Raw genomic sequence first — 13,705 nt, forward strand, 5'->3', positions numbered from 1 at the left:
TCTGTGTGCATCATCCATGTAGCAGTTACCAGAGTGAGCCCTGCCATTCAACCTCATCACCCTTTTGCACATTTACATTAAACCTGCTTTTGCCAATACCTTTAACAGAGTTCTCTAAGTGACCTAAATCACTCAGACTTGTCCAAATTGTATGACAAAAGTCTGCCTGTGGCAGTAGAGTGTGTAGAGGAAAACTTTATCTGTCTGAACCCTTGTTAAAAAGAGAATAGTGATGGAAAGGCATTTTCTCACTGCAGCACTGTCTTTAGGAAGTGCTCTAACTGTTTTAATTATTAGTGTTTAGAATTAAATACTCTGGTTCTTCAGTGCAAGCAGCACCCATTTCCTTCAGCCTAGCTCCAGGAAAGCACTTTAAGAGTTCAACTGGCATAAATTAACATTTCAATCTAAGTGGAATTGGTGGGATTGAAAGACATGCCTAAACCTAGGCAGTTGTTACCGCTTTCTTTGACTTGTGGTACGCTTTCTAAATCAAAGCCTCAGGGGTTTGTTTTTTCCCTACAGTGCAGTTATTTGGAGATAATTATTTTTTGCTGAAGTATCTGGTAGGCTAAATTACTTTGCCCTCTGCTGTAGCACTGCTGTATGGTTTTGTATAACTCAAGTGTTTGTTACCTGGGTTTGGATGTTGAATACATTTAGAAGGAAGGTTTAAGGTAATCTATATAAACTTAGACTTCTCTGGCAAAAGAAGGGCCAAGAAACTTCTTCCATTGTCCCTCACCACACTGCAGTAAGGTCGGAGTGCATTTACCTTCTGTACCTCCATAGAGCTGTGCAGGCTGACTGCTCTTGTTATCCTGAGAGTCCTGAAACTGCCTCTGGCTCAGAAGACCATCTGCACCATGGAACTACTCAGCAGATTTCAGGGCTGGCGTTGCTGTCTCTGTAGTTACTGCCTTGGTTCATGCATCAACTACTTTTCCTCATTCTGTCAGCTAATTAGTAACTTTGGCAGCTTTCACATGCAGTAAGCTCCTGGGCTATGTTCACCTTGACATAGATTCCTCAGTACTGTAATGTGGGTATGTTTCAGTATTACTTCTTCCTTGCACAGAATTTTAGTTCAGGTACAGTAAGATCTCCTCACATTTTCGAGTGCAGCATTCTGAGCTCCAAGGTTTTTGCTGGGAATTGGAGATGGGTTTAAAGTATCAGGTGGAGGAGAGCAGGTTGGGAATTTGGTTTGTTGAGTTTTTTTAAAAGATTGATCATTTAGTAATTGCAGTAGTCTAGGAATGGAGTGGGGACACTTCCATGTTGTGGCATTTAGGCAGTTAGTAATTTCTAAGGTATGGCTGCAGCAATTTAGTCATAGCAGGCTTATTTTAAGAGCTAATGAGGAGAAGTGCTGTGTCCCATGCTTGTTGCTGCAGGCAGTGAGCAGGAGCCCCGGATCCCTGTGGGGGTGTGTTACCACAGCGACCAGCCTCCACATCTGCAGCGCATGTGGGAGGGAGCCACCAGGCCTCCCCATCTGCTCTTCAGACAGAATCTGCTGGCACCCTGCTTCCAGCTTTCAAAGCCACTTGCAATTAGGATGAAAAGTCTTCAACCTGCTATGCAAATTACTTCACTACACATAAGATCAAGCAGCTCTCAGATGCTTCCTGGGCTCTCTGATGACTTAACGTGGTGGTTATGATTTATTTCATCTCTCTAAATGTGCGCCAGCTCTGCTTCCCGACATCCTGTAAGAAGAGGGATTGACTGTGCGTGGCAGGACAGACTCCCCGAATACTCTGAGCTGGAAGGGACCTACAAGGATCACGGAGTCCAGCTCCTTGCTGTGCACAAGGCCATTCCCAAGAGTCACACCCTGTGCCTGAGAGCATTGTCCAAACGCTCCTGGAGCTCTGGCAGCCTTGGGGCTGTGATCATTCCCTGGGGAGCCTGGTCAGTGTCCTACCACCCTGTGGGGGAAGAACCTTTTTGTAATATCTAACCTAAACCTAACCTAGACCTCCCCTGCCACAACTTCAGGCCATTCCCTTGGGTCCTGTCAACAGTCACCACGAAGAAGATATCAATGCCTACCTACAGAGGTAAGCACCTTTTCGGTGGGTTACCATCAGGCAGCCTGTCGGCAATTGCTCAGATTATTCCCCTCTGAAAGGGCTGTTTTTCAGAGCTGTAAGTGTTTAAAGCAGTCCCAGGAGCCTTCTCTGTTCACATCCTGTCTTCTTTGTGCCTGCCAGCTCTTTTCCTCTCTTTCCTCTTCTGCTGAATTCCAGCAGTATGCATGAGACCTGCCTTGCAGGACCGGGATTGGTCCAGAAATTTGTCAGGACTGCTTTGAGATATTCATAACATACCAAATCTGTATTTTTTTGGTCTGTAAGAAGCATAACAGTCTTAAGCTACAGAGTCACTATAAAATACTAGTTTGCTGATTCTCAAACCTTTGTAGGCTTTGATTTATCCCTGCCTCAGGGATATGCAGAAAATTGCTGCAGATTCTGGTTCAGTGTTGCACCTGCAAGAAAACACAATTTTGTAACACCCATTGGATTACTAGCCCTTATTTTAGTGGAAATAGTGGGTTTATTTGAATCAGAAAATAGCTGTGCTTCATGACAAGCTGTTTAGCCATGCTGGCAGGTGGAGAACTGCAGCTGTTTGCACCTCACTGCACCCCAGCACATAAATCAGAGGTGGGACTCATTACCACTGCAGAGCCTCCCTGCTAGTTCCTCTCTTGCTGTCTGCACTGGGATAATCCAGGTTTTAACAAGAGTACAACATGCTTTCCTGTGGCGGGATACACAGGAGCAAGCCACTTGCCAGCTGGAGTGAGTTTTACTTGGAATTAGGTGTTTTACCCTCCACTCTGGTGTTACCTTGCCATCAGCATATTTTTTCTTTTTCTGATCTGATGAGAAGAGCCACGTGCTCAGCAGGCCCTTAGTACCCTGCATGTGCTGGGACACCTCTACACCTCCCATCATCCTGTTCTATAAAACAATCCATGGGAACTCCTCATCTCTGCTGCTGGCAGTCCAATAATCCCTTCTTTTCTTTATAAGCTCCGATAAACAAAAACCTTTTTTTTGTTGTGTTTTGTGGAAACTGTAAGTTTCCACAATTGGAAAAGTTCTGTCTGATATCATACAACAATTCTTAACAGAATATGATAGCAAAGAAGGATTAAACCCAGGTTTGTTACCTAAAGGTTCCCAAGATAAATAACTGCCCTTTCTCAAGTAATTTTGTTTACAGTTATTTTCCTTTTAGACTAATTAGTTAAGTACTTTCTTATTGCTATAGTCTTGATGCTAGACAATAGTTACAATACAGTCAACGTGTAGTTAATAACAGGGCTGTCTTGAGAATGGTATTAATAATGTTTTTCCTTATATGAGTTATCCTGAGTCACTGGTGACAGCAGCTTCTCAAGCTGGCAGATGGTGTCTCTGTAAGAAAACATGTTTTCTTGCCTTGCCCATCAGTTCATTCCCAGACTGAGCAAAGAGAACTCAGTGGTAGTAGCATCTGTTGATGGAATAGTTCCTGTTAAACTCCATCTGCCTGCCAGCTCTAGGATGTTCAAACTGTGGTGTATATATAAGGTACAAAAGGTATTATTAGAATTCTGATGTATCACAAACTAGAGTGGGTTTAGTTATGTAAGATGGACATTTTTGGACAGCTCTAAGAAGTAATAAAAAAAAAAAAATCTCATTAGTAGAGAGATGATGCTCAGCAGTTACTTTTTCAGCCTGCATTATTATTTGCACCCATGCAGTGCAAGATGGAGATTTTTGACTGATCTGAAGCCAAGCCAGTTCTCGCATGGTGGCTGTGTGGGAGCCTAACTTCTGAAGCAGAGGTTTCAGAGGTGAAAGGACAAGGAGAAAAGATCCCTGGGGCTGGAAGGGAGGATGACCCCTCCCAGACAACGTGAGCCTGTAATTTGGCCAGGCACGTGCAGGCAGGCCCAGCAGTGTCACTAGGGACAGCAGCAGGTGCCTTGCTGTTGGCTGCTGGTGGCCCCTGCACTGTGTGGGAAGCCCAGGCTCAAGCACAGCAGCTGGGGGAACCCCTGTGTGCCCCCACAGCTCGTGTCCCACAGGGAGCCGTGCTCTGTCACTGGGGGACCCTTCCAGGCAGGGGCTGCAGGCTGGAGCTGTAGCTGCTGCAGCTGTTTGTTCACATGAAACAAGTCAAGAGCCTGCCCACCTGTACTGCAGAGGGGAAAGCCATCAGGGCCTAATGGCTAATCTGGCTGATGGAACTAAGCAGGGGCTGCTGCTGAGCAGTGAAACCCTTGGGGCTGGATGCTGCTCTGGTGGCTCTCCCCTCCTCTGTACCCAAGACTTTTATGGCAGCAGACAGGAAAGCTTGCAACATGGGAAGTAGTGTTGTTACACAAACGAAATAGAATTTGTATAATCCTGACTCATCTTCGGTAGGTGGGGATGAATCAGATGTCCTTTTTCCAGCAGGAGATGCCAAGGACCAGCATGGAAAATATGAGTGCTTGAAAGACTCCCTGGCCGTGCTGGCCACAAACCAGCAAGGCGCCTTGATTTTAACTTTGCTTTCATTGTAGGAAGATCATCACAGGCAGCTTGGAATCAGGAACCACAGCCAGGCTGAGCTGCTGCTGCCACCCTCATCTGTGAGGACAGCATTTCCTGAAGTAAACAGAGGAAAAGTGGCAGAAAAATCACTCTTGGGTTCCTCCTTCTTTTATTATGTGCTTCCAGAGAAGGCTCTGGAAAGGCAGAATTGCAAGCACAGCTGCTGCTGGTCCCAAGCAGCTGTGTGCCCGTCCTGCAGAGGGGCAGCACCTCTTGTGTCACACAGCACCATCCCAGCGCCTCTCCCCAGCTGTGCAGGTGGCAGCCCCGAGGAACCAGCAGGAAGGCTGCCAAGCTGTGTGATTTGGGATGGATTTCTCAAGCAGCTATATGCACTGTCTCCCACTTCCTAAGGCCCCCTCAAAGCAAAGGTGCAGCTGTGCCTGTTGTGTCTGTTCTCCCAGACACAGAACCCACTTGGGTTCTGGAATACAGTGTCTTCTCTCACTTCTCGGTCTCCTCTTCCAAGAAAGAAGTGCGTGGAGCACACAGATGATGTCTGGCCCTGCTCATGCCCATAAGTCATGGCAGCAGTTGTCACACCTTGCAGGACAACATAGGTAAACTGCTGGCAGTTTCTGTCCTCTGCTTCCCTGCTTGAAGCGATGTATTGGGTAGTTTGGTGGGATATATACTCAGCTATACTAAGATTTTCTGAGAAAATTGTATTAGATAACATCTAGGACCAAATGTAAGTTTTACAGCAACACTTGCTCTCTTGGTGTGGTTTGTGGGATCACTGCATGGGCATTACTCATCTCCCACACCGTGTTCAGGTTCAGCGCTCTCCGTTTGCTGGGTAAATGCACGGAACACACAGCACAGGAGCTGTTGATGGCACCATCTGCAAAAGCCTAATGGCTCATTCATTAAGCAGTGGGAACTGGCACTGCCACAGTCTAATCAGATATTGTATGATGAATAATTCAGGAATAATCCTCGTATACTTGAATAAATATAAGAAGGAAGAAGGAAAAAGCCCTGTACATATGGCACATATGGGAACAAAACAGGCATTCTTCAATGCGCCAGGCTGCTGAGCTCTGTGGTACTGATGTTAATCACGCAGGTGGCTAATTCCTGATGAGGAACTGACTGAGGGGTTCTGGCCCAGCACTCGGAACATGTTCGTAAGTGGAAAAGAGAACAGTGTCATGGAAAATCCAAAAATCCATCAGCCTTGCATTCTGCAATATGCCTGTGGTTGTGTTGTGTTGTGTAAGCAGGTTGGGGACTGAGTTTGGGAGGTCTGGCCTGAGGCTGTGCTCTTTGTGCTGCTGGAAAGATGGCTGTGATCAGGTGTGTGCTGTCCCTCAGCAGCTCCTGCCTGCACATCCTGAGGTGCTGCTCTGGCCAAAGTGCTGGTGTGATGCACTCAGCACTGAGTGCTCAGGGAGCCTCAGGGTGCTACGTGCTGTATACATGGAGTATACGGACATAAAGTATTAGGGTACATAGTTTTTCACCAGAGCCTGTAGTGACAGGGCAAGGGATTTAAATTTTTTAAGTTTTAAATTGACAGAGGGCAGGACTAGATTGGAAATAAGGAAGAAATTCTTCCCTGTCAGGGGAGTGAGACGCTGGCAGATTGCCCAGTGGAGCTGTGGCTGCCCTGCCTCTGGGGAGCAGTCAATTTTCTGCTGCTGCTACTCTGGGAGTAGTCAATTTCTCCAAAAACGGTAGTCCTGTGCAGAAGAAATGCCTTCCCAGCTTTTGACAATCATCAAATTATACAGGCTTTTCTATTTCATTTTTCATATCTAGAAATGCTTGGGCTGAAGGTATGCTTTTGCCAACAGATGTAACCCTGTGACAGTGCCTTCAGCTGTCTGCCTTGAACACCAGTGTCACCACTTGGCAGCTTGGGGATGAGGCAGCAAGTGCTGTGGGCATATGGCCTGTGTACCAGGCCTGCTCATGTGCAACACTGAGGCTCATCTATGTGCAGATTTGGAGCAAAGCCCTTTATTTCCCACTGGGAATACACTTCATACTATAGTTCATATGTAGGTGAGTGTCTGAGGGGTGTTGTTCTGCTCTTGCCTGTTCAGAGGAGCTGGGAGCTCACAGCACAGTGTCACCTCATACGTCATACCTCATACACATGGAAAAACTGAGCTATTGACTGCAACTCCTCACAAACAGAACTGTTTTAATGATCCGTGATCCTCACTAACCAACTCTGATTTCTTTGGATAATGTTTCGTTTGCTCTGGTTAACAGCCAGGAAAAAAGGTAGAATTAGGCCCTGACGAATCCTCTTGGCTTTGTATTATATCTAAATATCAGCATCTCTTTTACAGATGATTAAAAATGGGAGTCTGTTGTTGTTCAAGACATTGCAGTATTTGGGCCTTTACAGTATTTAACATCTTGAGAGTCATTAGGGTTTCTCACTCTTCATGCTCCTTGGGCATTGCAAATGTTCACGCTGTAGTGAAAGATTCTCTCCTTACAGATGGATAGCATGAGTTGCCATCTTCCATGAACATATTCTTTAGATCTGGGGGAAACTGCCTGTTGCAGAGATGTTTCTCAGTTCTGGACAGTGTTTGTACATTTCTCCCTACCAAAGTCCTTATCTCCTATGAGATGGCTTTTTAAAAAAAAAAAAAAACTTGTAATTTTAAAAAGCAATCCTGGGGGTTTTAGTCCAAAATGTAATAGAAGATATATTTTAATGACCAGGAAAGGAAAATTATTTTTTTCCCCCAAGAAAATACCTAGAGATTAGTGATAGGAACATTTGAAAAGGGGAAATTTAATTGTAAGCTGGTCTTCAAATATTGAATGTTTAAATATATGTGGTTAAAGGAAAGTACCACTGCATTCTAAACAATGATAAAAAGAAAAATAAAAGTATTCTAAAACAAGAAATATAAACTTCTGCTCTGCTCTTGTTGATCACAAGTTACAAGAAATTTTATGGTGAAAAAAGCAATGGAATTAACAAACGCTATTAAGCATTTGCCAGAAGTTGTAAAGCTATTACTCTGAAAACAAATTTAGGATTGGAAATATGGAATCTGTATTTTACCCTCCTTGCTTAAAGTTAAGCATGTTTTGCTAGCTAGAAAGGAAATGTTCTCTTATTGTTCCCCAAAAGTAGGAAGGACAAAACAGGCAGTATTTATTCTGACATAAAAAAATCAAATGTAAATTAACTTCAGTTTTTATTGTGTCAATCCACCTGCAAAATCCTCTCTGGTCCCAGCACACCGTTAAAGTGCAGAAGCTGTGTTTGATGCAGTTAAAATTGATCCCTGTACAGAAGGCACGAAATGAATACACCACTGTTCAGAGTTCTGAAGTTCAAGAGCCTTAAAATCCTTAGAAGTTAAATAATTAAGAAGTTATTATTGCACTCAAGTTCAGCATTCACTGTAGGATGAGTGTTGTGGGTTGGCAGCACTCCTTGCTGACTGCTCAGAAGGAGCAGCAGGCCGCACTGGAGGCGTTTCTCCAGGAAAAGAAAAGGAGGGGCTCACGGTTCCCAGAGAAAGAAGTCCAAGTTATGGGACTCTGGGAGATCCCACCTCAGAGCTGGAGTCCAGCTGCAAGGATCCAGTGGTGATGGTTTCATTGGTTGGGATGGACATTATCCGTGCCAGGACAGCAGGGCTGGGCACTTTGAACCTGGCTGCTGCAAAGCCAAGGGATAACACAGGATAACTTAAACAAGGAGAATTTCCTCCACCACGGTTTCTAAGGATTATGTAGCAGAGTGTCTACAGGAGAGTGAACAGGACCTCTGGTCTAAGACTTCAGAGCCAAGACATAAGATCAACATGCCAAAAACTCCCAATGCAGAAGTGACTGCAGGGACACTCATGGTGCTGAACCTCTTTTTTTGTGCGCTTGAATTAAAAAACCACTGGACAAGCGTTTTCAGCCTGACTTGTAAGATATACTTTAAATTCTCTTCATTTTAGGTGTTTTAAGTCAAATACTTAGGGTGACAGACTTTTTCTCCTATGGAGTTATCAAGGATACCTGGCTGGAAGGAAAACAAGTAGATTTCCTTCCTGGCTGGAAGGAAAATAAGTGTGAAAGGCAGCACACGCAAGGACCTTTGTGCCATGTATGAACTGTGAAATTGATTAACATTTCAGATATTAATACCAGAGTAGTAGTAGCAGCTGCCATCTTCTTTTATGCTATTATGCAAGCCGACCACAGAAATTCACTGGAAGTAAAGAGAGTGTAGTTTTCACTTCTTTAATCAAATCAGTTTACTGGTGAATTGGGAAGAAATAGGGTGTTGTAATTATCATGGCCTAATTCTACAAGTCACTTGGAGGATGAGCCAAAGGCTTGTGCAAGCTGAATTGTATGGCCCTTCTTGAACATTAAAATTGGTGCACAAATCCACTTTCATACAATCCTAAAATCGATTTATTATATTAAAATTCAAATCAGTAGAACCTGTGTTCTGCTACTGTTTTGGTTAATTGGAATAAGTTAGAATTTTTATGTGGAGGCAGGATTGGAGCAGCCAGGGTATGGCACGATGGGTAATTTCCTGCCCTACCGATACTTGCGGGCACAGCTACTGGGGCAGCTTCCCAGAAGGAGCTGTGCTTGTGCAGAACGCCTATGGGACTCTGCTGCCTTCCTAACAGGCTCGTAAGAGACGCTAAGACACCAGACGTTAATGCACTATTACACATTATTTTATCTAGAATATTTCGTGTACTGTATGCCCATAGCGTAAACTTGAGACGGGTGTTATGTATTTAAAGCCATTAGTATGCTTCGATAAAGCGATTCGCGTGCAAAACTTTACATTCTGAAAATGGTGCTGCACGGTGGTACCGGAGAGGGCGGGATCTCGTCCTGCCGTTCCTAGCAATGGCGATGCCGCCGGGACGCTGCGCAGCCAACAAAGGCGGCCGGTCAGAGGCAGCGCACGGGCCGCAGGCGCTGCGCAGGCGGGCCCCAGAGTGCCCGGGTAAGGGGTGTGGAAGGAAAGGCAGCATCGCTCCGGGACACGGTTCCCGGCCGCGCCCCGGGACCTGGGGGGGTGACCTCGGCCGGGCCCGGGCACAGCGGCCGCAGCGCCGGCGGAGGGGCTGAACCGCCAGAGCTGGCAGCGTGTGGCTCCTCCCGTCCTTTGTTGGCCTGCAACCGGAGCGGCGGCCGCGGGCTCTTCCCCCGGCTGCCCTTCGAGGCCTGAGGCGCTCGGGCACGGGGAGAGCCCGACGGGCCCCGGGGAGCGTCTCCCACGGCACCCGGGCGGCGCCGGCTGCGGCGCGGAGGAGGTCGGCCCCGGCGGCCGGCGCGGCTCTGCCCGCCGGCAGCGCTCGGAAACCCCCCCGAGCTGTGCGGGCTGCGGGAGGCCGCGACCCGGCCCCGGCCCCGGCCCCGGCCCCGCGGCGCTCGGCGGCCCCGCAGCCTCCCCGCCCCCGGCACTCTCCAGGGAGCCGTTCCACACGGAATCACACGGGAGCGTCTCCCCATCTGTGCCGCCGAGCACCCCCACCCCCACCGCCCAGCCCCGCAGCCTCCTGCCATTATGTTCCTCCGACGCGGGGCCGGGCCGCACCGCGGGCCGTAGCCCTGCCCGAGCCCGCCGGCTCCGGCCGCAGCAGGTGTGTCGCATGGGGACCGGAGGTTGCATGCTATGGGGTCGCTTCCTCCCGGTCCGGCGGCGGCCGGAGGCCCGCGGGCACCCGTGCAGGGACTGCCCGGATCGGCGGCTCCGGGCCGGCCGGGCGGGGGCGGATCGTTCTCCCCGCCGCCGAAGGGGCCACGGCCTCTCCTCCCCGGCCGTCCCCAGGGTTCGCAAGGCCCGCTCGGACAGGGCCAATTCGGGCCGGGAGCGCGCAGACCCGCGGGGAGGTGCCCGGGGCCGCGGCAGCCCGGAGGAGGGAGCGGCCCCCCGGACCGAGGGGCCGAGGGAGGGCCGGCCGCGGTTGCGGCCGCAGCAGCCTGTGCAGGGAAGACGGGCCGAGGCAGCGGAAGAACATGGTGGTTCTCCCCAGAACGGGGTGGGGATGAGGGATGCGAAGAAGGTGTCTCCGCAGGGAGGGGTGCAGGGTTGTGCCCGAGACCTCTGTTCAATTGCAGGTGCAGCCAGGGGCAGAGGGGCTTTGTCGGGGTCGCCCACCCAGCCGGAGGGAGCCCTGCACAGCAGCATCTCCCGCAGCCTCCGAGAGGAGGGGGTTTCAGCGCGTAGGCGGAGGTGGTTACTGGTGTTCCCAGAGCAAGGGTGAGTAGCCAAGAGGAGCGGGGTGGCTGCTGTCTCGGTCTGGGTGCCTGTCAGCCATGCAGGAGGAAGGCCCTTGCGTGGCCGAGGTGAAGGGGAGCGGGCAGGAGCAGAGCGGCCACGGGCACAGGTGGGTGCGGACCCCCGGAGCGGCGTGGGCACCGCAAGGGGCTGAGACCCTGGGCAGGCATCGCCTGCGAAGCGCAGGGCCGGGCAGGCGGTCGGTCCGCACGGTCTCTGCGGGGTGGGAGCTGCGCAGAGCCTGACCGGGCCTCCCCAGCCGGCGGGTGCAAGCCGGGGGGGCTACCCAGCCGTGGGGCTGCAGCTCGCCGTTTCTCAAGGCCTCCAGCATAGTCGAATAGCAAAAGAAAGAAAAAAAAAAAATCAGTGTAGCAGCCAAGTCGGTGCTGCGAGGAGGGGGCAAAGGAACTATTTTGTAGGCATCTTGCTACTGCGGAAATGGCTTTCTTGAGGGGAGGGAGGCGCATTTGTGGGTACTCTATAGTAATGCTGCTCAGAGCACAGAAAATGCCACTTGGGCGGCCCCAGATGGAACGAGGAGTGGGGAGGGCAGATGGGAGAAGCCCTTGATGGGGCACCCCATGGCCGTGGGCATGAGGGGGCAGATGTGACGCGTGCGAGCAGCCACCCCTCATCTGGGGGAGCAGAGGGGCAGCAGCCCGGGTTAGCAGCCTGTCTCCCAGGGCTGTGGCCGAGCCTGCCTGGTGCTGCAAGAGAGATCCTGTGAGGATTTTTATTGCGGTCTCTTTGTTAGCTACAGCCAGGCACGCACACACAGCTCTCAGCCAGGTTGTGGGAGGTAAGTGGGGGAGGCGAGCAAGGGAGCGTGTGGGGGGCTCTGGGGAGCAGGGGCCGCGTGGGCCGGGCAGGAGGGGAGCCGGGGCACAGGGCTGTGCCGGCCCCACGCCACACAAAAACCAGCCCCTGCGATTTTCAGGGTCTTGTTGGCAACTCAGCGAGGGTTGCCATAGCTTTTTATGTAGGGTGACCAGAACCGGCTGGAACTGGTTTGAGGCAGATCAGCTCCTGAACACAATGCAGTCACTGAGCTACTACACTGGGATAGCTTCCTCCCTTCATGGCAGCCAAAAGCAGAGGAGCTTGCAGAAAGATACCATCCCAAAACAGTATGTGAATGCACACTTTAGACACACAGCACTGGTATGTGGCTAACGTAGTCATAAAGGGTTCTGTATGTAAATGTACATATTTGCAGTAACTGAGATTACTTTGGCTTTTTGTGCCTTTTTATGCTTAAGGAATGGGCAAGAGCTGAGATTTATGACCCTTACTAAAATATTTTTGCTTTGCAAGGGTGGGACACTGGTTATACAGTCTATTTTAAAACTAAACTAAATAAAATGGATTGAATTATTTGTAATTGTAGATATGCTTGTGACTGAGGATGCTTTGCATGCTGTTTTATTTACAGGGTGCTGTCTTGTGGTTTGCTTCCTTAGGAAACATTAATGGGGGGGGGGTTCTGTGCCTTTCTCTAAGGCCAGAAGGAAACAATATTGTTGTAGAATTGTGCATAAAAGCATTGAAAAGATGCTGTAAGGCATACTCATTTTCCTTTTTTTTTTTTTCTTGTAGGCCTATTGATTGGGGCTGCCTTTAACCCTTTGGTGTTTGCAGAGGTAATGCGGCTGTGGCAGTAACTGAGCACTGGCTAAAAAAATCCCTCAAAGGTCAAGGTTCACAAGGTGAGACGTGGTGTTTTGGGCTGAATAGAACAATAGATTGGAGTTACATCCTGATTGCACACTTGGCACATTAGGAAGGAAACAATTGTTTAAGTGTTAATGAAGAAATGCTATTAAGGTTCTCCAGTTTTAAAAGGATTAAAGCTATTTTTTGTAAAGACTTACTGATATCTTGGTTAAATACAGTATTTTCATTGAAATATATCCAGATAAACTTTTTTTTTCACAGTGTAGTGATACGAATAGGCCTCTGAATGACAATCATGAATTGCTGAGCAGTTGTGGCAGGGAGCTGTTCTGTGCTGTATTAAGAGACTCATACATGCAGGATTTGCTGTCTGATTATTTACACGTTGTTTGACCACATCTCAGTGACCCAATACTTGGTTTTTAAATAAGGTCTTCAGTATTAAACACGTACTTAATATCGCCTACAGAGAAAAAACCTGTGCAAAAGAAATAGTATGGATGGCTTTTCTTAAACTTTTGTAACCTGGGGAGGATTTTGCAGCAGCCAAGTGGAAAGATGTATTTTGGGGGCTGGATGGAGCTCCAGTGGTGTGAATTATAATATTGTGCATAGGAAATTGGATGGGCAGTGCAGCAACTGCAGAGGGGTGACTGCTTTCAACTTAAAGCAATGGATAATGGATAGAATTTTTAGTTTTTCTTTCTGAACTAGAAAATACAACATGTGTACTTAGATTTGAGCTGACGTTTTTATCTTACAGTGAAATCTGAAGGAGTCAGAGAGAGGGAGAGGGGCAGAGAGAAGGAAGCAGTAATGAATCTAGCAAAGGGAAGAACAAAGGCTGTTAGAGCTTGCACAGTGGATCACTAAACATTTTGCCTGGAGGATTCTTTTGCTGGAACTGTTACTTCCTATAACAGGAAATCAGCAACTCTAGAATCCTAACCAGTGTGATTTTTTTAAAATCTTCCCAGTCCTGGCTGTGTTAGCTGGTTTGGTAACCTACAATCAAGATAATATAGAAGCAGAACATTGGAAATACTCTGTTGTGGTGTGAAATGAGGGTCCTTTCCTCTGTGCTCAGCAGAACAGACAGCCCTAAAGGCCTTGAGAGGTTGTGGATACTGGGTAAGTTGTGTGCTGGCTGCTGAGGCAGGGTGACAATACAAGGGAACCTTTTTGTTTCTGACTGCAG

The 13,705-nt window shown here is 48.5% G+C and overlaps 1 protein-coding gene across 5 annotated transcripts in view; it reads left to right on the plus strand.

Annotated features, from left to right (window-relative positions):
- The first annotated feature begins 10,840 nt into the window (after positions 1-10,840).
- Positions 10,841-13,705, plus strand: part of ZNF532 (zinc finger protein 532) — a 31,984-nt gene continuing 29,119 nt past the window's right edge. Inside the window, exons 1-2 of one of the 5 annotated variants that reach the window (XM_036402490.1) lie at positions 10,841-10,942; positions 12,430-12,539. The gene's annotated coding sequence lies outside the window, so the exon portion shown is untranslated. Of the gene's footprint in view, positions 10,943-11,534; positions 11,633-11,791; positions 11,995-12,429; positions 12,540-13,705 lie in introns of those variants that run through there. The other 4 variants (XM_036402489.2, XM_036402493.2, XM_036402491.1 and 1 more) reach the window with 4 other exon arrangements.

The sequence above is a fragment of the Molothrus ater genome, chromosome Z (genome assembly GCF_012460135.2).
Source record: "Molothrus ater isolate BHLD 08-10-18 breed brown headed cowbird chromosome Z, BPBGC_Mater_1.1, whole genome shotgun sequence".
In the NCBI taxonomy this organism is placed as follows: Eukaryota; Metazoa; Chordata; class Aves; order Passeriformes; family Icteridae; genus Molothrus; species Molothrus ater.